Raw genomic sequence first — 25,964 nt, forward strand, 5'->3', positions numbered from 1 at the left:
GCTATACATACTATTTATTGGTACGGCTCAAAACTGATATTAAGATAAAAACATATCTACGGATGTCATTTTGGATGGCTCCAATCAAGGATGGAAACACATAAAAAGAAGCAAAATGGTGCTGATATATCTAAATCATAATTTCTTAGATTAGGCCGATTCTCTATGATTATCGAATTAGCCATATAACACTGTGCAAGTTAAAACTGAAATTCATATAACGAAAGTTACAAGGCTTTTATGGCTAACGGGGCTGTCTTCAGTGGTCAAAGGTAAGAGCATGGGCAACAAAAACAGAATATAGGACTTTGTAATTTGATTACGTTGATACAACCCAGCAGAAGTGACCAGCGTTTAATGTGTCTCTCAACACGGGAACGTGGGTTCGATTCTTACTAGGATGACGTCAATGTTCCGTCATATGACGTCAGTACTAATTTATTCAGATTAAGGACTTGAGGATATTTCGAATACGTTGTAAGCTGTCTCCACAATCAATCTTAAAGAAAAAATATTACAACTTAAATATTGGAAATCTTATGACCATGACTAAAATATAGCAACATTTTAACTTCAAAAGTAATTATCAAATTTGTGTTTTTTTCTATAATCTAAATTTAATTACTACGTGAAAATACGTATACCCCAATATAGCTACAGCTTAAAAAGTGATAAATCATCGGAAGTTCTAAAATAGATCAACATTGTCTTGTAAAGCTTTTTATTTCGAAAATGTTAATCCAAATTCTCTTAAAGATTGTCACGAACTGTACTAGATAATGTGCATAAGAAGCTTTTTTTGTTCATCTCGTTTCATTATCTGGGGTTTGGTGATTTTCCAAGTAGAGACATCGTTTAACTGATTTAAGATGCTCAAAAGGTTTTAGTTGTATCTTAAACATAAGCGGTGGGTAACATTTTTTTTTTGATATTGTTACGTTCTTTCTTGTCTTTAATGAAACTCAAAACTTGTTCCAAGGTGGGATATTCAGATGTATGAACATATGAACATCGTATATTGTAGGTACTGTATTAGACAATGTGTTAAAGAAGATTTTTACCAAGTTCTGGACTTCTATTAATAATCATTTACCTTTGTTTGTTTTTTTAAAACAATCATCAACTTATTATATAATCAGATGATAATATAAACAGCTAATCATATAACCAGGTATTTAGGTAATTATATTATAAGATTACCACACACTTGTATAAACAATCATGTAACCGAAAAATTAATCAGATAACATATAACAAGATAACAATATAATCAGAAATCATATAAGCAGATATCATATAATCATATAACCAGATGTTTAGGTAACATATTATAAGATTACAATACACTCGCATAAGCAAGTAGTCATGTTAACGAATAATCAATTAATCAGATAACATATAACCAGATAATTTTATAATGAGATAATCATGTAACCAGATAACCATATAACCAGACAATGATATAATCAGATAATCAAATAAACATATAATCAGATACAATATAACCAGATAATCATATAACAAGGTAATCATATAACCATATAAATATATAACCTGATAATCATATAATAAGATAATGATATAATCAGATAATTATATAATCAGATAGGATTCTTTTTCACATTAACAACACACTTATTTGAGGCTTACAATTGTATTTTATAACTGTTATGTAAACTTTAGTTCTCTATTTTTAAACATTAATAGCTATATGATGATAACAGATTTTCGCTTTGGGTTCTTTTGTATGAGCAAAACATATCAACCTGAAATATGTAAAAAACGATAATCAAGTTTTTGATATAGAAATCGTACTTTGTTTATAATCAAACAGATATATGTTATAGGAAATTTATATACGGTACTGACATAAAAAACAACACAGTGATATATTTGAGGCTAGCATTTTTATTTTGTTATTCGTATGGTATGTATTTTTTTGTTTTCTTATTATTTTTAAACTAAAAAACCCGAAACGAGGTTGAAATAAGCATGATAACGTACTCGTGAGAAAATCAAAAACAACAAAATAATGTGTGCAATTGGTGTTAAATTCCTTATTACATTTTTTTATTCTATACTCTCACAGGTTTTTAAACATCTCTGACCGGTCTTTAAACGTCTCTGACAAATGGCAATACAATCATTTATCTAACACTTTTGTTATTAATAGCAAAGGGTCAATATTTGTAAAAGGTAAATAGGCGTATAACACTGTATAATTGATGCATAATTGCATCTAATGATGATTGTTAAAAAAGTAATATTAGCACGTAATAATATTTGAATACACTTAGATATTACAAACACATTACTTAATAGATATCAAATAATGGTTTATCTTAGATTGATTCTAAAGTTTCTCCAAATAATTAATCTAATTGGATTTTATTTTGATGTGTTTGGTAGAATAATAATATATTTTCTATTCTTCAAATGAATATTGTTTCGATGATAAAAAAATGTATCAGGCTATCTAACACTGATTCAATATTGTCTTAAAAGATTGATTGTTTGAACAAGAAATGTTTTAATGCATTAATGAAGTTTCTAACATCAGATTACAACATCTGAGATCTAAATACAAATAATAAATTTTCCGTTTCAGTAATCGCTGCATCTGATATGATTCTTAAATTATTCATATTCATGACAAACTATCTGATGATATATTCTTATTATTCATAAAGTGATTTCTATTAAAAAGTTTATATGATGCGTTGTATTAACTGCTGATCATTTTGCAAACGAAAGATCTAAATGTTCCTTTTATTCCTTTAAAAGTTTATATAATGCGTTGTATTTAGTGCTGAACATTTTGCATATGATAGATCTAAATGTCATTTTTTATCCTTTCAGATCGAAAATTTATTATTGATATAATATGACTGTTTTGTTTTGCCTGACCCATGTCAGTTTGTGATGTACGACTTAATTTTTAGCCATATCTAAAGACTGGTCCACGTCCACTTCCAGATGAACCTCTATTTTCACCGGAACCTCCTGTTGGATTATAGCCAAGGGGTTGCCAGAAAACCTTTCTTTTAGCAAATCCTGTGAAAGCATCAGATGTCCGTTTAGATGGTTTATTATAAGGCATATTTGTGTTCGATAGGTATCCATCAACTATGTGTCGCTGCTCTAATCTGTTTAGATAACTTGTGAGAATTTTGCTTAACATTTTGTAGAATTGTCCATCTTCAGTTTGACTAATATCCGGTTTAGATATTTCGTCATAACTGATGTCATCCATGACGTTATTTGAATCCGGAACAAATGCCGCAAAGGCACTCAGACATAATAGCTGAGTAAATGCGAAAAGAAAAAGTACATGTACACTGCCTGGGAACATCATCTTTCAGCAATCCTGTGGAGTTTTCAAGGGCGTCAAGTTTCAGAACTTTAGACAGTTTAACCTGAAAATAGATAAAAAAATATATAAATATAACTGAATGTTTTAGATCGGACTGTAAAGAAAATAGCCATGTATGATTTTCATAACCCATAACAAAAGTTAGTTATTTCTGGTCACTATATTTTCCTAACATTTGTCTGTCTTAAGTGTACCCCTTAATACATTGATAATTAATCAAAGTTTTCTGATAATACGTTTTTGTAGTAAGTACTGAATGACACTTTATTAACAATTAAGATTATCATCATCATCATCATAATCATTATCACTATCACTATTATTATTATTATAATTATTATTTTTTATTATTATTATTATTATTTTTATTATTGTTGTTATTATTATTATTATTATTATTATTATTATTATTATTACGGAGGTTGATCCAGATATTAGTAGACTTTTAATTTAATGTATTTAATATACATTTGTATAAAGTAACCTAGATAATGCGCGAGTCTTCTATTTGCTTGATCACCCTCGTATTGCGAGGATTTCTCAATCAGCGGTGAGAGACAAATGACAATAAGATAAAGTGTCCAAAATCAATTGTCACGGCAAAATTCCGCCTTACCAAAGGATCGGACCTGTGGCACCTGGAATATAGAGCCGATGCTCTCCCTATTGTGCTTAGCGGGAGGACAAGTTTACTAACAGATGGCGAATTGAAATCATTGAAATTATTATCTTTATTTAAAAGACGGGTTGTAATCATGTTACTCGTTAATTGGTGTGTCACATTTCAGAAATTGAATTTCAAGATAAAAACCAATTGTCTGATGAAAACCAAGCCGATTTTAATACGTTCTAAATTTTGTGACATGCTATTAAACAATTTGTTAAGAATTCTATTGATTTCTTAATTTTTTCTGTTAGTATTTGTTTTCAACTCTTTAGATTTCGATCTGTAAACCAATTTGAACAAACTGTACAGAGAAATTTATCGACCATTAAGATTAATAGGTTGTTGAACCTGTTAAACAATCGAGAGAAAATACATATGTTTTAACCAATTATAGTTTAACAATATAAAAACGTATATTTACTATGCAAATATTGATGGCACTTGAAATGACGCAGACAAAATGCGTAAGACAGTTAAGTAAATTTATTCCTTTTTTACTTTCATATATTTATCCATTTTTTGCTGTAATTTGGTATTGAGTTTCCCACACATTCAAACATATTACTACGTTTTTCTTATATATTTTTTTCAACTATTTCAAATTTCAATTTATATATGCAATAGGCATTTGTCTATGTATGTTATTCAAAAGCTACAGAAAAGTTACTTTCTGCTCTAATATTGTAAATGTTATGCATATTTCTTTCCTCTACAAATGTATATGACGGGATGGCTATATGAAAACGGCCGAGTCTCTTAATTGCCCACATATGTATTCCTTCTGGAATTATAAAGGCAAGGTATCAAATGCATTAATAGTAGATATATTTGATGTAGCCAATTACCCCAACGCACATCCCCAAACAGAAGAGGAACGGTATCGTTTTCCTCTGAATATAGACGATAACTTAGTTAGTGACACAGATAATAACAATATGCTACATATAGTATCTAATATTTCTCTACTAAAGTTCCTGCTACTGTAGAAAATACGTTTTCGTGGGATAGCATAAATGTATCAGATTGAATGTTAATTATCAAATTTGATCCAATTTTTTTGTGTTTTTATTATTTTTTGAAAGCATTGAATTATACTTTTGTTAGGTACGCTAATAACTAGGTGCTACGTGAGCGATAACGATGATTTTAGCCTCAAATATCTTAACATTTTCTTAACCCTTTGCAATACAAACTATATGTTCAAAAGTCCAAAAAGTAAATTGAACTTAATATTTAAAATCTATAAATATGAATTTCCAACTTTCCAATGTCTCCAAATAAATTCAGTCTAAATTTTTGAAAAACAAAAACAACGACCCAAAACTATGTTTGTCAACACTGAAAAAAAATCATTTTTAATTTCCTTCCCTTGAATTTATTTCTGAATATCATATGAAAAAATGACGTGAACCGAGCCTTCAGGCTGACAGCATAGCTCCGACTTAGAAATTACTATCACGCAACAATTTGAAATCAATTAAAACAAGCTATGATGTTTGTGGATAAAATGTTCAATCAAAGCACAGTTGATTTACTTCTTAAAATAGAGAAGCTGATTTTCTTTTCTTACAGCGTAATACTCGTAGCTATTGTTTTTGCATCTTTATTGACAAGAGCCTTTTATTACACTTTATAAATCTAATTCGAATTCAAATAAATATTAGTTTCACTTTTGTCAAGCTCTATTTAAGCTTACAATTGTAACTATTTACCCATATACGATTGGCAATGTTCGTTTGGAAACTGTATTATATTTGATTTTATAACCATTGTATATGTCAACAAAAATATTTATAAACATTTAACATGGACTACATGTTACTCAGTAACTAACTAACAAACTAACTAACTTTCCAAATAAATTACTATTTTCTAACATTCAAACTGTTTTTGTAATGCCATTTTTAATTAAACATCAAAGAAAAAAGAAGTAAAAGTTTCATGGAGACTTTAGATGAAGCAAAACGTCAAAACTAATAGCCTATTGCATATTGTACAAAGTATATAATGACGTGTTTTGCACAATATTTTTTGTTGGATCGTTTGCGAGACCTGACGTTTTACAAACTCAATTTGAAGAGGACCTGATCAATTTAAACAGACCCAGATCAAGTTAGACAGGACTAGTTCAATTTAAACAGGACTAGTTCAATTTAAATATGACTTTTTCATTTTCAATAGGAATAGTTCAATTTAAACAGGACTTGTTCTATTCAAACATGACTAGTTCAATTAAAAAAAGACTTGTTCAATTTAAACAGGATTGTATAATGACAAAACGACATTTAGTTTGCATAATTTTACATAAAAAAATAGTTTTTTATTCGTTTTAAGATGTGCTATATTTTGTGCTTTTAAAAAGAAATTTGTTAGCATCTTATGCCGAAGACAGATGCACAGCTTTCGTTGAGAATTTATGTCACAAATAATCAAATCATGATTTACAAAAGGGACTGTAAAGTGGCTTTATTTATAGAAAATGAAAACCATAGAGTCTCCTGTTAGGAGACAATCTGAGAGATAGCACATCATCTCTAACAACAATCTGAGAAACGATCTAAAGAACACGAATCATTAGCAAACGATAATGACATTCACTTGTGTTCTTTGGTTATTGTAACATGTTAATAGACTTAAACTTTGCAATATTTAGAGCCGTTGATCTCTAAAAAAATAAATGTCATTAAACCTAATGAAAACACGTTTAAAGAGCTTATTCTTATCAAATGAAACATGTCTTTCCTACTCGGAAATACTGATTGTATCTTAATTTGTCAGGGAAGAAAAAGACGAGAAATCCTTGTCTAAGAAAGCCAACAAAGTTCTTGTTTTAAACTTTCTTAAAATATCGCAGGCGAAATTTTTATTTTAACAGGAAATGATCTGAATTTACAATTTTCACATTGTGTTGATTGTGTTGAAAGGCGTTCAAAAATCGGAACTTGATTTTATAGCAAAGACCATTGTTTGGAAATTTTGTATTTCCAATATCAATATATATCAAGAGCATATTTCTTATTCAAAGTAATAAAAAAACAGGATTCAAAAAGTTTTTTTTTTGGTGAACTATTAAAATTTTACATTGTATAATTGAAGTAATCTCTTATAATGGTCTTCATTGTTAAAGGTTAATTGTATGTTGATCATGTATCTAAACTTAGATTTTCTTCTATATAATATTTTAAATCTGTTTTCAAACACTTGAAAGATATACTATGCTAATCCTTGGGTTAAATTTTCAATCTCAGAAATTTAATGAAATCTATAAAATTCTTACTGAATATGTCTTATTTGAATAAAAGAATACATAAACTATGTATGGGAGACTGTGTTTCCTGTTACAGGCCTAGTAAAGTTGGTCCTTTCTTTAAAAAAATGCATTTTTTAATGACACTTTATGTTCATATTGTGACCACCTGCAGTGTGTAGAGTTTAAAACATAACTTATCTACTTTGTTTGAAGTCAAAACATGTTTATTTTATATTTACAAAGAGACTGAGTAGCAATTATCATTTTTTTCTAATACAATGTATCAAATTGGAGCTATATAGTATCCCTTTCAGAGGTTTAAAATTCTTATTTATGCAGTTTTATGACATCAGCTTAATTGAAGGTTTTTCTGTCATGTATCCATAATAACAAAATGAAATAGAAATAGAAACCATCACTTCCTATACATTCGAGGAAATAAAAACGGCACGGAAAAATCGTTTAAAATGGTAAGTCCACTGTAAAAAGACAACGTAATTATTCATAAGGATTACCAGATTTACTGCTTATATAACATGTTAAGACATATAAATATTATTGTTTTGACATAGCATTGCTTTTTCCCAAACAAAAAAATACATCAACAAATTATATCAAAATTGTGAATAAATCTGGAATAAATCATGTTTTCCTGATTTGTTAATACAATTCGTTCATGATTCATTAAATGAATCATAAATAAATTGTGCTTTTACTGGAAAGAAAAGACCCCATTTATTATAGATTCATTACAAAAGACAGATTTATTAACCATTGATTACAAACATAAGATATATTCAATACAATTTATTGCAAATTCATTACACTTGAACTGGAATGTATACAATTTATTCATGATTTATTGGAAATAGAACTTTTCCCGAATGCATTTAATACCATTTATTACAAATTCATTACACTTTAAAGTTCTGAGATATTCACAAGTTGTTCATGATTCATTAAAATCAGAGATTTTCCAGGATTTGTTCAATACAATTCATAACATATTCATTGTACTTCAGATGTTCATAATTTGCTTAATTATAACAGAATTTTCATTGATGTAGGTCCTTTTGTTTTACTGTTCATAACAACTAAACCCCTCTCAACTATACAAATATTTTTTTTTAAATTTCCCTTTACTCATTACCTTACTTGTTATTTATCAGTCATTGGAAAATATATATGGGTTTTTCAAGTCTCTTAGTTTAAGCATCACCATATTATTAATTTCATGCTCAGCGCAAAACGTAAAAAAAAAGTCAATTATACAAACTCGTTTTACTGTTAATTATGTTTAACTAATTTGCCTGTAGATTTTATTTGTGAGTGATCAAGATCAGTTTTTGTCTTTCTTATTGTTAATACGCAATCTGATCCATACCTACGGCTTTTATGATTAGATCTATCATTATCAGTAAAAAAAACTGTCGAATAGATTAACGTATATGCGTAAAAAGGTAAAATGTCGTAAAAAAGCGACTTAATTCTCTCGGACTTAACATCTGTTGTTAGTTTATTGTTTTGAACAGCATGGCTCCCAGCCGCGCGATTAAACGATAAGATCTTGCAGGGAACTGCAGCCTACCGAGCGACCCCTATCAGCCGATAGGGGTACAAGATTAATAGGAAACGAAATTTTTTTGCCATTTCAGAAAAAAAAATCTTTTCATACAAACAGTTTTCTTTCTTTTGGATATAACTAATGTCAGAAACAAACTAACTTACAACAGATTTTGTCATTGCAGCTGCAAAATTAGGAACTTTATACAATACTATAGTAGCTATAGGGATAACATTTCGTTTGCATTAATTCTATGCATAGGAAAAAGGCGGTTATTTTGGAAGATGAAAACTTGTGGTGTTACACAAAAATATGGATAAAAAACAATATCAAGGCATAGACTACTGATAGACGGTAAGTTCAAAATTTTCTTTTCGTTCTACATAGCGTTTTTAATAACTTTCTATAGATCTAGATCATATGTAAGTTGGCAAAAAATAAAATTTACTGGAGTAATGTGCAGATTAGGATAACGATCGATTCGCCCCATAACGACTCGCCCCATTTTAGTGACGATTCGTCTCCCCCTAATGGCACCACCTTAAATTAAACATTTTTTTATTCATTTGATTTGGATTAAAAAATATTTATATGATACAAGATACAAGTTTTAAAATATGCACGCATGTACATGCATTGTTTATGAGGATATCTATGTACAGCCCATTTTAAAAACATAAATCTACATTGTTTCACACTGAGCTCATCTGCACATTTGAATGCGATGAAAAATGATGTTCTTTTTTATTTTAAATGACTTCAGAAGACTATTTTTCTTTTACTTAGTTATCTCGCAGAAAACTGAAAAGAGCAGCAAAGAAAGGACAGAACGTAAAAATCAGAAACTCTGATGAGATGGTAAAAAGCAGATGAACGGGAGATAATAAAATGCAGATGGACGGCTTCTTTGATCGTGAAGAGTTTGCTATTAGTTATGGGACGAGGGCATTCCAAGGAAATGACATATATGAGTCTTTGAAGCGTAAGTATAGGGCTACATATATATTAATCATTTTAAAAACGACAATGTGCTTTTTAAATATTATATAAGTACTAAGTAAATGATAAAAAATAATACTTCTCAATCTGAATTTTGTTCATGTACATATAGTAATTCAATGTCATAGCCTTTCAATTTCGTTTTAAATTTAATTGAAGCAAATGGTAAAAAACTGTACTTGCTACAAAATATTTGTTCATTCCTCTGTTGAAAATGAAATCGAACATTCACCCGTTTGTTTTATCAACAAATATTTATCTATCATCAGACTTTGTGAAATATACTGCTGGTTTTTATTCAATAGAACATGTACAGTCCAAAGTGGTTGAGTCCTTTAGTGTATTTGGCTCGAGTTGAAATTCAAATTCAGATTGTATTGCAAATAGAACAAAAATATATTATACTTTTTTCAGAGTGATATGTCAGAAGTCTAAGTTTAAATTTTGATGTTTTATTTATAAATATGATACTTTTTATGAGAATTTTATTTTCTATTTCAGAGTATGCCATTCATTGCCTCAGTATAGAGATTCAACATTTAATGATTATAGGAATAAAAAAGGTGTAGCTCCAGACGACACTGAAAAGGAAGGCAAAGATGTTTTCAGACTGACATAAAGCCCTAGTTTCTAAAACTAGAAATATATTCCTAACAGCAAGCACGAATATTTCCAGAATTATTCCCCTTTACTTGTTTACCTGACATTACCTGTTTTATTTGCAGGGATATTTATGAAATGAGCTATGCACGTACATTATGAGTTTTCAATGTTATGATGTGGTGGCATAGATTTTTTCACAAATTTTAATCTTGTTGTATGTTCTTGATTAATCTAGTCAGCTTTTGTTTGTAAAAAAATAAAAGAAAAATAAATAAAATTTATCAAGATATGTTATTATTATTATTTTCATATTTTTCTCCGGAATTGACACCATCATTGGAACTTGCATTTGTTCAAAATCCATTAGATGAATATAAGCAGGCAAGCCTGATTTGTTAATGATTCATTAATACATTGAATTTCGGTTTATGGAAGAAGACAAAATACAATTTATTAGTGATTCATTAACAATTTATTTGCAATTCATTAATGAATCAGTTGGTGAGCGAACCTAATTTATTGCCAATTGATTAACCTGATTTGTTGATAATTCATTGACTAAGTCAAGAAAAGGACCAAATTCATTACCCATTTGTTAACCTGATTTATTAACAATTTATAATAAGTTGGTAAATGGACCCAATTCATTACCAATTCATTTCACTGATTTATTAACAATTTATTCATAATGCATTGGCTCATTTGCATGTCATTTCCATCTATAATAAATTGGGAATAAATGGTAAATTTGTTTATCATTTATTATACTGATTCATTCCTATCTTTTTTTTGTTTGGGTTTTGACGGATTAAACCGGAAAAAATATTTCGTTTCAGTCACTTTTTTTCATGAAGAGAAGGAACCTTCCTCGATCATTTGATTTATAGCTAGTTCCATAAATGATATTTTAACATGTTTTGTACAATATCTATCTTCTATGATTCAATATGGTCTATAACAACCTGTTATTTCCTTTGTAGTCCGATAAGGAATATTTCTAGAGACTTTTCCGGAAAAAGCTACATCTTTTTTTACCAATTGATACTTTAAGCTGATTCTTTACAGTATATTTACATGCAACGGAATCGTTAGGGAAATATTGTTTTTAATCTAGCTTTTTTCCACCGTATGACGTGAATTTATCCATACATTAAACAAAATCAGACAGACTGATGATTCTAATATCCTATTTCACTGCAAACAGTATTCTTAGATTGAAAATTGAACACAATTTCCAGTCAATCATTTATTGCTGTTTGAATCCAATATTTTTTACAATAAAATCTTCAATATTTCTATTTAAAAAAATACAGTTTGCATAGTGTTTAATAGGGAAAATAATATCTTAAGTGAAGCCAATGTAAACTAATGTAGCATTTGCATTTTCTTTCTCAGCCAGTAAAAATATGTGTATCATATTTTGATAGAAAACTAAATAAGATGATCTTCAATTTTGTCATGGATCAATTTCAACAAGTCATAACATGAACACTTTGTGCTTGACTAATAAACAAATCACAAAATATTCATTCATTACTTACATTCTTTGCTGCTGCTACTTCAGCTGATATATTTGGAGAAAATGCCCCATTATCAAAACATATGAAGGAGTTTGGATGAATACAAGAACATCATAGTGTGTCATGTATCCGTAATATTACGAATGTGACATTTGTGCTGCATGATAAACAATTATCTATATTTGGCCACTGGTACAATGCCTATGGCAAAAAATGTATAGTGTATGACAAATACACAATGCATAAGATGGATCTCGTAGGCGGTCAAAGGGGTCATATACAAGGCGTTTTTACTGCCTGATTTAATTTAGCTCAATTAACAACTTTTAAACTCATTTCAATAAAAATATCATGAATTTACTTCATCCACAAATCAGGCCTGTCACCGCCAGATGTTTTTATATCCTGAGAGGGTTCAAATTGAGTTAATTATTCGACAAATTATCGTTGAAAATGCATTCAGCAGAGAAAAAGATGTATTTTAAATGATTAAACAGAACTGATCATGTCCGTATTAAAGTTGTAGTAAAATTACACGACTGTCAATTAAAGAGAAATATGGTTTAGAATGTGACAGCGTTGAGAGAAGACTATGGAAATTATTAGTTCAGTTCGTTCAAATCGAATTAAACAGCCTACCCTTTGTTTTATTTTCATAGTCTGTGGAAACCAACAAACTTAACATATGTATTCTTGCTTTTCAAAATGATTATATTTATTACCTAGTTGTATGCATTATTTTGTATAGGTATATCCACTTCTATTGTAACATTCTATTTTGAATATAAATGTCTGTCTGCTCTTTCGATTTTAAAACAATCACTTTGTTTGTGTAAATGACTTCTTTGACAATGACTGTCGTTTTTCTTTGTTTCAAATGAAAATCATTACAAATAGTATTTTCTTTTGTTTTGTAAGATTGAATTATTAATACATACGATAATCACAAAACATTTAACAGTCAGTAAATTATTATCAGATGATCAATGTTTGGATAAAATTAGAAAAAAATCTTATTAAGTGGCGGGTCTTGCAACAAACCAAATTAAATATAAGGTAACAGTAAAAAAAAGACAAATAGCATCATCAAAATTTTTAGATATATATTAATATGCAAAACGGTGTGCATAAATGCTTGTTTTTACTTGAATTATACAAGTAGTTTGCTTAAAAATTGCTTTGTTAGACTTTGGATTTGTTAACCATATGAAAAACAATTCCAAGATAACCTTTTAGCCCTTTTATTATAATCAAATTGTTGTTATTTATTTTATGGTCACGTGTAGAAGTAACTCAAAATGAATGAATGTGTGAACGAACGAACAAACGAACGAACAAATTAATTAATTGATTAATTAATGATATTGTTCATATTTCTTAATTCAAAATAATAAAATTAATGAAAAACATGGAGTAGTTACGCTCAGTCTGATAAAAGTTGTGACATGTTTTTACTCCGCTACTATGGTAGTTTGTGTAATTGTTACTTTTAAAACAATCGTACAACAAGTGACTTTATTTAAATCATTAATCAGAATTTGTGCCTTATATTGTCATAATATAATTAATCATCAGAATGCATTCGATAAACTTCAATGATTGAGAAATGTCAGTTAATCGGTGATAAAAAAGATATTGGGCAAGTTAACTTTCCGTGCTTCTTCTTTCGGCGCCAGAACTAATTGAACACTTTAATTCTATCAATACAAATATGTAACTATAATAACAGAAAAGGCCCCAATCTTCCTATGGCCATATTTATCTGAAAAAAATCATATATCACTAGAATTGTTCACCGATTATAAGATTGTTAGCTGAAGGCAACATAATTCTGGTTGGTCAAGAGCATTGTCAACATTTACACAAGAGCACTAAGCAAATATTACACATGACACATGGAGATATCTCAGATGCTTGTCACAACTCAAGTATTGCCACTAGTATAAGATTGACATTGTAAATTATGGAAAAACCAAACAAAAACGATGTTTTTATTATTAATCGAAATTTTGTGATGGCCTTTTGACCTTTGGTAGCTAATGATTTTATAATTTCATAAACTCCTGGAAACAATTTATAAATAAATCATTCATGCTACAATTTACATTGAAAAAGTCTTTGATATTGCAAAATTTTGCTCTTTTTACACTTTTTTAACATTTTAGAATAATTGTTGCATCGTATTAAACCCGTCTATATTTATAAACACAACTTATTATTGTTGTATTACAATTTATTTCTTAATTAAATTTGATTGTTTAAAAGGCGCTTGCAAGCTTTAATTCGAAAATCTACATCTAAAGTTAAAAAATTCCCCATGACCGACATAACGATGCGCATGATAAAATATCAAATCTGGCTTTCAAATATATGTTTGTATCTGATTCAATGAAATGTTAGAGTTTGAACCTTGTTCAGGGATTACAAAAATTTCCCATTTAACTTTATTCTACCGACCTTTTCAACAATTCAACTCCTTAGACCATTGCAAGTTTTTTTTTCTTAAACTGAAGTATAATAATTAAATGATATGGCACCATCCATCATCGTTTATGCTGTTCTCCCAAATTATCCATCTTTAAACTAATAGCTTTTCTGTGTTGAAAAGCTTAATTTGGATATGATTTTTCCCACATGTATTTATCTCTCGGATCTGAACCATTTTCTTGAATTTGATTTCAATTTTTTTAGGATGGGATCATTGGTAAATAATGTTCATAGACTTTAACAGAAAACCATGCAATGGTCAAGAGTGCATCATGTCTTGTGTTGCACATTTTGGTATGCAACAAATTCAAATTGTTCCTATGCCATAAGACTGAAAGGCAATGAATCTTTAAATACGTTATGTTCTAATATTTGCTGAGGTTTTTTCAACCATTTAACAATTCCATGTTAAATGTGTTTGAAAGAGCGTGTTTTTGAAAATAATGAAATAGTCCCTTGTTTTTTATAATGAATTAAAGCAATTGTTGTTTGTTTTGAATGTGTAGGTATTGACATAAGTTAAAGTGACATAATGCTAATTGTTTCGCTGTCATGCTGAGTTGAATTAATAACATATTTCAAAAGATTGGCAATCTTAAATTATCATAGCAATTAACTAATAAGTGATGATACAAATTGTTTATGATTCCATTTAAAAACTACCTGAATTATAAAAAGATTGCCTCATTCTTGTTACCAATGCATTCTAAATGAATTTTATTGAAACTTCTGTTAATCGCGTTGATTTTTTGTTATTTTTTTTCATTGTAAAATTGAAAACAATTATGGCAAAATGTTAAGTTATATTTATTTTTTACCTGTTCATTGACCATTATTCTTATATGTGCGTAATGTCACTTTAAAAAGAAAGTATAATCTGGAGTTTGGAAATCTGGCAAGAACTTCACCCATTCATCGTTATTGGTCCACTTGAGATACTTGAGATGAATATTGAACAAAATACTTGAAACAGCGTTCAGACATTTGTATTTTTGAAGCACATAATTTTATTAAGTCCGCTATTGTATGCCAGCAATAAATTCATTGGATTAAACTCAATCTTCGTGAAACGTCTGTCCGAATTTAAATTTCTTTTTTCAAAAGCATCTTCACATGTTTACGACACTTCGTGCTTGTGTATTTTTATGAATTTACAATTCTGTTTTTCCTTCATACAAAAATGAAAAAAAATGAAAAAGAAAACGAAATTTGCAGACTTGGGTCGATTTTTTTTGCATGTTGCAAATAATTCATTTAAAGTGTCACTTTAATTTATTCAAGTACATGGCGCAAATTAGACTTTGGATTTTGTTAAGGAAAGAAATATATTTTCAAATATAAGTAGGTTAAATTCGTTTGACTTTTAAGCCCAATGGTTGAAAAAATAGATAAAAACGCTCATTATCATATACTATCAATCTCATCGTTCTACATTAACTGTAATTGATAGAATGTCTAAAGAAAAAGACACTGATAATGTTTAATATTGTTTCTTCTTTACGCTGTCTAGTTTTGCCTATAAATAATTATAGTTATTATCATAACCACGAATGGTTTGTTCAATACAAGTCTTATGAATAATTGGCTTCAGTTATATCAACAACGACCATTGTTTTGTCCGCTTTGAGAGCGCTATTGCAGATTGATTTAGTATAAAATTGTCCTCAGTAACACAATATCAACTCGATATGATAAATTGTTCTTTTTCCAAATTACGAGCTGAACTATAACATAGATCAGATATGCCGTTTCTCAAACTTTTAACAATATACTGCATTTCTAATAAATCTATTACAAGTACTTTACACTAGATTTCTGTATTAAGGAGAAAATATATTATAAAACCGCAGATGAATTAAAACGAAAATGTTTGGACGGACACTTATATTCCTTAGCAGTTGCACAGTACGCTAAATTAAAAATGCAATAGTTATAGGCAAGTTATGACTGAATAGAAATCGACATTGTTCGACATCCTATTTACATAGAATACAAAATACGATTGTTTATTACTTGTTTCGAGTAATATGTTTTAAACAGTAATCGTCATGTGTTTTAACAGAAGTTTTGACTCCATACACCAAAATAGATGCAATGTAGATAAATTTGTAACTTTATTCATTACCATAATTTACAGGCATTAAATGAAATACATATCTGTTGTTAAACATTTGCGAGAAATCACCATGAAATAAAGCTTTAAAAGAACCCGCTCTCAGATCGTTGTCATATATATCCTAATTGAAATGTTAGTTTATGCAGATTTTATTTCAGTTTGAGTGGTTGAAAGCTACTACTCAAGGAAACACAATCTCAAACCTGTTTCTGGAACCAACTAATACCAAAACATTGAGCGATATGTTTCTTGCTCAATCTTAAAGATGCATGTCTCCAGATGAGCAAACCAAATTCAAGAAAATTTACTTTAAGAAAAATATTAAAAACACATTATTTTAAGAAAAGTAAAAAAACATTCACAGTACAATTAATGATTTACATGTAATATGCAATGAATTTCTGATTTTGCAGAATTTATCACCATATTTATAATAAGTTACTAACGCATGAGGGTTATTTTCACCTTTATTTGGTACTTTCTGTCTTTGTTTACTTGACAATATTTTTTAACTTTAATACATTTTCAAATTTTTCATGAAAATCAGCATGAATCTGTAGGTGCGCTGCTTTTAAAGCTTAAAAGAAACAACGTTGTGCCCCTGACTGACAATGAGATTGCAATTCAACACATTAACCAACCAACCATGCCGCCACTCACATGCAACACGAAGCTTTGATTAATGTAGTAATGTCTTGATATAGCTGTAGAAATACTTTATCGATCTGTATTGATACCTAATTTAAATATTTTACATATTTTTGTTGTAAAGCCAGACGTTAAGACGGTAAAGATTTCAGTGAATAGCTATAATTTATAAACACTTAATTTAAAATGTTAAAAAAAATTGCTTCACTTCACAAAATAATATTTCCAATGTGGTGTTTATCGCAAAATTACATTATCAGAAAAAGACAGACAGACAGACAGACAGACATTGTATTTCAATCAAAAAAGGCTTATAAGCCCATGATGACATAATCTAGCATATTTACAAGATAACGAACAGTGCATATGTTAAAATAAAAACATTATCACAATATAATTATGACTTTACAGGAGAAGGTCATAATAACAACTTATTCGTTAGAACGTAGAACAATGCAAATATTAATTTGTGTTTGTCTTACACTCAAGTACTTCTTATCTGTTAAAATGATTGCATGAATTAAACTGTTTGTCTTTTCTGTTTTATCTTTGAAACTTAACCATTAGATCATTAAATAAGGATGATCTATTGAGATTTTTTTTATTCTAACGTTTGTGTGAAATAGGGGTAGATCAAAGGTACAAACTTTGTTTTTGTTAGCATTTCTAAAATAAGATTCATAGTAAATTTTTCTAGATTGATATGTATTTCGTGAATCTACAAAAAAAATCAAACATTAAAAGTATTTTCGTCAACATTGGCAAAAATAATTGAAAAATACAGTAAACGCCCTATAACTTCAAAGCTTTAACAAGATGTGTGTATCTTCACTTTTGAAATTCATAATAGAAAATAGCTCCAAACCACTCATTATTTATCATGTTACATGTCATAAGTGCAACTCGGAAGTATTTAATCATCATACATAAATAAGCCATTTGCAGTTGTCAACTGAAACAATGTTCTTTCCTTCTTTATGCATATTAACAGCTTTTAAGTCTATAGACTTCCTATTTTAACATCAATAATGTAGTTGTTTTCATAATAATTCTTAAAAACTCTGCAAACGCAATTGTTAGTTATCTTAATGTCATGCAATACAAAACGGCAATGGATTTCTCTTAAAAAATACATTATCTAACCTAAACGTCTTTCGGTGCGCATTTTTAAGATAATGATGATATTTCAAATTCTCTTAAAGACAGTAAAATAGTTGTCTGGATGCAAATGAACAACGATTAATAGAGGGACAATATCTTTGATGTTCAGTGGAAATAGGAAAACGCAATTTTAAAGCAGGCTAAAGTTTCCCCTTATAATTTTTCTGTCAAGAAAACCACTTTCTATTTCACAAAAAAAATCTGTTTCGAACATTTCATAACAAACATTATTTGACAATTCTAAATTTAAAATACCCAAAATATTTACAGTTTTATTTAAGCATCACAAATGAAAGCTTAAGCAAGTTACTTCTGAGATCCGTAGCTGTTGTCAGTATCAAAGGGCTTATTAACATTTTTAGAAAGCAGTTTATTTGTTTATTTACGTCTCATCCATGCATATTTACATAGTACAAAACATTTATAAAATACATATATAAAAAGCATGGCCAATCTATCGCAGATTTATAGGAGACTATCATTATACAACTTTAAAAAATACTAGATAAAATCAAAAATACAAATGATTAATGTGTGGAGACCAAACGTGTATGCCAAAAACTTGGTCATTAATTTTATGACAATCCCGAATGTTGTTTTCTGAAATAGAGCTAGGAAATGTTTTATATATATATATATATATATATATATATATATATATATATATATATATATATATATATATATATATATATATATATATATATATATATATATATATATATATATATATATGTACTAATATCAGTACTAAAATAATCTTCTAAAACCTTAAGAAAATAGATGATTTATTTTTTAGAGACACCATCAAGGTAAATATGTATGTCTTAAACGTTTGTAAGCTAATACAAAAATTTTGTATTTTAATTTTTGATACCGTGTTTCCTCATAACTTTCTTTTAAAAAATAAACACTAACAATACTTCCCTGAACAAGCACTTTCCAACTGAACAGATGCAGTGTTTTTTTAAAATATTTTATATTTGTCGTTTGCTTTCATTCTATTTTAAAAACTGAAATATGTCATTCGTTTCAACAATGTGCAATATTTAAGTTTTTTTCTTTCGACAGTCAGGCGAATAGTTCAGTGGCTAAGGTCGATTTTCATAAACAAAACAAAAAATTTAAATAGCATCTGTTGTTGTTAAATCAACTGATATAAAATTTGCAGATGTCTACAATTGAGCAGTATGTATAAAACTAAGATACAATTGTAAATATGTAAATAAAATATGTTAAATAATAAACAGTAAGTTTTTTTCTGTTGCGAGGTATTAATCAGTTTTTTGGTTAATTAGTCGTAAACGGTTTCTATTACCTTTTAATCAACACCGATTATGTCACATATATTTCACCAATATATCTCTCTTCCGACTTAGATTCGCCAATGATAAAAAATGAAAACAAAACAAAACAATAAAACCTATAAAAATGTTAAACGAATGTCTTTAATTTCCGGTGAAAAAAACAATAACATACCTGGATTGATTGATATCGTGTGGATAGTTAACAATAATAACAACAACAACATAAATAAATAAATAAATGTATAGTCAATAAGATTAAAATAGCCATGTTTTGAACAGAAAGCTTTATTCTCAGAGCAACCAGTAGGAACCATGACATTTATTTACAGTTGAATTTTAGGCTAGAAATCTCTTGATAACAAAACTGACTTTACTGAGCATGCAAAACTTGAATTAATTGTTGTAAATTTAATTAACGTTTGACAAAATTCAATCTTATTTCTTTTCAAAAACCATCAAAAGAAAAGTGAAAATATTGATACATTTATTTAATTTAGCTCATTCTTTAAATAAAGGAAATTATATTCATATATGTTATTATATATATATATATACACCGCTCATGCACTTTGTTTTCTAGTTTAAGAGTTTTGATTGTGTCATAGCTTTTATAGTTCTTAACTAAACTTTGATATATTTAGAAAAGACTTGTTATCTTTTATTGTATCAAATCATTATTTTACTGCAATTTCATTTATATTGCGAAACATAACATTCTCTCATTATAAATTTAGCTGGACAATTTTTACAGTAATCAATATAGATCTTGCAATGAATGATTAAAACATTAATACATGTGATGTAACATCATTAGGCATTTTTTTTCTCAAAAATTTGAATACAACGTTATATTATTTTCACTTTTTGGTCACACTTGTTCATTAATACAGATTGCTTTTATTATTTTAGTTCCTTTCTATGTTGATTTATAATAAGCATTTAAAAGTTCTTTTTCAAAAATATGATTTTGACATAAGAAAAACGGACTAGACTATGCTTCTCGAAAGAAATTCATTCTGTAACCCGGTCTATAATTATCAAATTATGCCTTAGGGAATCATAAAAAAATAATTGATGAAAAAAGCCTCATTTCATTTACCTTGCAGCAATTCTAAAATTTTCAAAAAATGCAGCGTATTTTGATAACATGTAGTTCCTCAGCTGTCAGAAATTTAGAGGAAAATGTCTTTTCATTAAAGTCTTTTAATCTCGTACTCTCATGTATGAAAAATAAGAGAGAAATGAATAAACATGCAATATTAACATTGCTGGTACTTAATCATTCATCTCTAGTAGTACAAAAATTCTATATATATGAAATAGTGTACCAAGAAACCAGCTATTAGTGTCATGTCTTGTTTTGGAACAATTTTGCTTGGAAATAACAGGGCTTTACGTACAGTATTTGTAATAGATATTCCTACAGAGAAAAAAGACAAGATTGTGTTTGTAAGATGTTGATAGGTTACAACTCTTTGATTAATTATCTCTAATTGAAACTTAGACACAATTGATTTAATTTGTAGCTCCTGTTATCGAGTAAATCTGATGAATATCTTCCTGAGTCTTGATGTCGACAAATCACAATTGTTATAATAATGTAGAATGAACCGAAGAATTTCAAGGAGAAGAGGTAAAAAATCGGGAAAATTTAGAAACAGTCATAACTTACGAAAAGTAAAATAATTATAAAGTTGGATTTATAAGATGTATTTAGTAGAAAAAAACATACTTAAAATAGTGACATAGTATACGGTATATCACTAGAATCAGAAATGTTGCTAACAAACAAAATAAAGGGATACGAGTTGCACCTTTTAATTATGCAACATATATAATTATATTTAATTTCATGTAAGTTGTTACAGCCTATGCATTTATGAAAAAAACATATTGTAACCAATGAAGCAATGTTATGAAACTGTGAAGGATACAGGTGGAGGAAAATTAATCAAATAGGATATACTACAAATATTATCTAAAGATTAAAGGAGTGCAAGTAAATGTAAGCATAAAATTTAGGGTAAATAGTTAACAACTCGTTTGAATCTTAATCAAAACTTTCCGTTCGAACGTTATGATAATATGTGGAAACCTATTGTTAATTTTGAATCTTTAAATTGCAAAAATAAATTGTTGACATGAAAACATATCAGTCTAGAATATAATAACATTGATGTTTAACTTGTTTTTTACATATATATTCGAATAAAAGAAAGTTATTAATGAATAGTACGAATTTAAACACATAATAATCAATTATGTTCAAACGTAATTTGCTCAAAAAAGAGGTTAAAGTATGACACGTGTAATTTATTGGAGATAGATCACAAAATACAATACACTATGTTCAGGAAAATCTAAATAACACTAATAATTATCATCATAAATCATTCTACAATATTCTACAATGTAACTGAGTACCCAAGGGTCGACAAATCAACTTTTAAACAATATCATTGCAGATATTTCTGGAAAATGTCATTATCAATTTTAAAACAACTGCATAATAATTCTTTCTTTTAAAGCCTGTAACAACACTTGGTTTTTCAAACAAAGAAAAAGAAAATAAATAACAGGCAGGCAGGTATATTTAACATCTGAAATGATATTTTATTCATGAAAGACCACTTTAAATAACGCTTATTGTAAAATGTAACTGTGCTTTGTGTTGAAAGTTAATTGTCCAGACAAGGGCAACATTTAAGTGACAACCTTTTATAATTTTATGGAAAATCAACAAAACATTTCCCTCAAAAATATCAGTGCTAACCAATTTAAAATGATACGCATTTTATTGAAATTTATAAGATTCTACGTTTAATCTTTGTTTCGTAAAATCAGTTACCATAGAAATCAGTTATTACAGGAAAGATTGTTAAAGCTGTATTTTTATCTTCAAAAAATTATTGATATATTTTTAAATGTTTTTCCCCTCATTTGCACTTTTATTTTAAAAAATGCACACACATCTTTTTATGATGTAAGATATTAAATTTAACCAGGTATACTTTAATATTACAAACCTAAAGATTACAAACGCAAAGAAAAAAAATTATTTTAAAGAAAACATTATATTTTTCTTAACCCGTAATAATTTAATAAAATATCATTTATATTGGTTCAATGCTAGTTTATTTATTTAATTAATGACATGATTTTTTTTTCAAATTATAATTATTTACCCTACAGACAAAATTATATGATAAAACAACTCAACTTACCTAAGTAGATTTCTCCAATAAATAACCAATAACTGTACAGCTTTTACGTCTTATATGATAACGGTGTTGCCTTAATTCCCATCACAATGTCACTCGCCCCATGATGTTGGTTCTGTGTCTATATAGCCAATAATCTAACGTGTCTTATTTATAGGAATTTTAAAGGTCGATTAGTAACTACTACCCACGCAAAAATTCGTTCGGGTGTGAATAAAAACTTTTATTGTTTTCGAAAATTAATAAGATTATGTGTATACACTTTGTTCTGCATGGACTATTGAAAATAATTGCATGTTACTCATCTACAAATTGAATTCAATATTAGCCTCCAATCGTTTCTAATATTACAATACAAATAACTTTATTGCGAATAAAACATTATTACAATGTTTATAGCAAAACAAAACATATATATACATTTCATGAAAATGAGATCTAATATTGAAGTCTTCAACTGTTTATTTTGTTTTCACAGCTCTCGAGGGATTTTCCTTTTGCAAAATTTTCATATGATTAGCAATTAACATCGACTACTTTTATGTACTTAAATGTCAAGATTGACTGGTTGTGTAAATCTAATTTATTTAAAGTACCTGCGTGAAATTGAAATTGTAGCATTACATTTTTGCCGACAAATTAATTCAAAATATAATGTTGAAACTTGTAGCTAAAATCCCATGACTCTATTTGCCTAAAACTAAAACTGATTAAAAGAAGTTAGTACAAAATGAGTTATTAATTGTGTAAATTCGATTCCATATTTTTCCCAACTATAAACGTAAAACAAGTACTGATAAATGATAATGTCTACTTTATTTCAAAATTTAACATCTGGGAGATGTGTTGAAATGATATCGAAAAATTGCCATTTTGAAACATTTTTTTTTATAGATTATAAGATTTAAACACACAGTTATTCTAATGACTATCTTGGGTGCTACATAAATTAAAAAATACAAATAGTAAAACAAATAATAATAATAATGAAAATAATAATAATAATAGTAATAATGAAAATGATGATAATGATGAAAATGACGATGATGATGATAATTGTACTGTTAAAAACAAATGGTTATATTTAATCTTGATGTAACATTTTGTTATATATTATTTGTTTGTAATCCTATGCCTGTTTAACTCAAACTTTGTTTAGAAATCAAGTTAAAGAAGGACTGACTATTGGCTACTTTACATTACACTCATCAAAATAAATAAAAAGCATGTATTTTTTAAACAATGGGTGTCATTATTGGAACAAATAATACACTACGCTGTATTAGAAAAGCAGGGAAATGTGGGACAATTTTTTTAATTTAGAATAAGTACGGTATTTAAAAGATTTTAATAAGGCATTAAAGGCAAAATATAGTAATATGGCAAAAGCCCTAAAAACGGGTTTCTTTCAAAAAACGGTCCTTGGTCTTATAACTGTACCATTTTGTAGTTTTGAAATCATTCTACTTCATTGACAATTTTAACAAACAATCTATCTTAAAAGTGGGCTTAAATTAAAATAATGCTTTCAGAACTATTCTCCTTATCCTTATCATGTCAAGATTATTAAGTACTCAAAGTATCGTATTGATACTTTTAAAAGTGTTTGAGAATATTAAAGTTTTGGTACGACGACTGACACAGGGATCATAACAGCTCGATATTTTCACAGAAACAGACGAGCTAAAAGTGCCAGTTTAAACTGCACATTTTAGAAATACTCAAATTTACCAAAAGATGTTCATTTTTTATATCTTTTGGGAAAGAGATACTAGTCTACATACTTTGTACAATATGCAGTAGGTTGATATGGTTTAGAGTTGGGTTTTTTTTTCAATTAAATATTCTGTTATGTTATTATGTACAACAGTCTTTTATTTTATTCGGACGACCATGATACCAAATATATTATCACTGCGATTTATCATCTAAAATGTTTGAGCGCTTGAATACGTTCCTGTCAAAATAAACGTTACTGTACCCCCTATACGGTATAGATCATGAATATGATTTATATACAGGCCATTTGTGAACGAATAAAATCAGCATCTATTTGAATTCAAAAGCACGGATAACAATATATTTTCGAAAGAATATATGTATAAATATCATGGCAGGAGATACGTTGATTAACAACATAAATCATTTTTAAGATAAACGAATCTTTTTTGCAATTGGTGAGTCGACTGTCGTCACTTAATACTGTTTTATCTTATATTTTATTCTGTTTTCTGAAACAGCCAATTTATATTGCACAAACATTAAATTCATACATACTGTAGACAGTAAATTAAGTATTGTTCTATCGTAAACTGGTTTATGATAAAATTCTTATGTGTGTAATCTTATCATAAAGACAAGCAATTATAGATTAGTGAGCAAAAGAAAGTTACAATTTCGTTCCTTATTTAACTTTTATTTATATAGATATTACAAACATGTATATGCGTGATTATATATAATGAAACTGTCTCACCCTGCATTTTCGGTAAATTATTATTCGGTAAACAAGGTACATGAGTTGTTAATTCTAATATAATAAATAAAGTGGAATTCTAATATATAATAAAGTAAATTTTTTCTCGTAAATAAATGCTATTCTACACAGGCGATGTCAGACCTTTCTATGTCGGATCGCCGTAAAATCTAAATTAATAAATAAATACATATTTATTTAATGACTTGATAAATTTACAATTTTCAAATTCTGTTTGTTTAATGCATTGCGCATTAGCTATGAATCCCTAACGGTTAAAATTCTGTGAATTCATTTTTAAACAATAAACACCTAGACGGCAGTTAATATCTAATTTTATTTTGATGTACTGTCACTGTAAAAACATGTTATAAATACTACATGTTAACGTTACATGCTGCAGATATCCTATTGCAAACAAATAGTTGCATAATTAACTTATTTCCTGAAAATATGTCATATAAACTAAACGGGTTTGTCTGCCAATTTGTTTACCATTTAATTTCAACAATCTGATTTTAGCATTGAACCAAAAGTAATAGGCGTCATTTAGCGCGTCATTGATAAGATAT

At 28.2% G+C, this 25,964-nt stretch overlaps 2 long non-coding RNA genes across 2 annotated transcripts; one reads left to right on the forward strand and one right to left on the reverse strand.

Moving 5' to 3' along the window:
* Positions 1-1,888: 1,888 nt before the first annotated feature.
* LOC132747443 (uncharacterized) lies at positions 1,889-23,318 on the reverse strand. Its single transcript, XR_009628128.1, has 2 exons — positions 22,920-23,318; positions 1,889-3,416 (listed from the first exon to the last, which is right to left on the reverse strand). It is a non-coding gene; the product is annotated as an uncharacterized LOC132747443 (long non-coding RNA).
* Positions 8,189-11,255, forward strand: LOC132747442 (uncharacterized). The gene is made up of 3 exons (XR_009628127.1): positions 8,189-9,208; positions 9,641-9,836; positions 10,355-11,255. It is a non-coding gene; the product is annotated as an uncharacterized LOC132747442 (long non-coding RNA).
* Positions 23,319-25,964: the final 2,646 nt, after the last annotated feature.

The sequence above is a fragment of the Ruditapes philippinarum genome, unplaced genomic scaffold, assembly GCF_026571515.1.
Source record: "Ruditapes philippinarum isolate M1 unplaced genomic scaffold, ASM2657151v2 ctg368_1_1_1_1, whole genome shotgun sequence".
Lineage (NCBI taxonomy): Eukaryota > Metazoa > Mollusca > Bivalvia > Venerida > Veneridae > Ruditapes > Ruditapes philippinarum.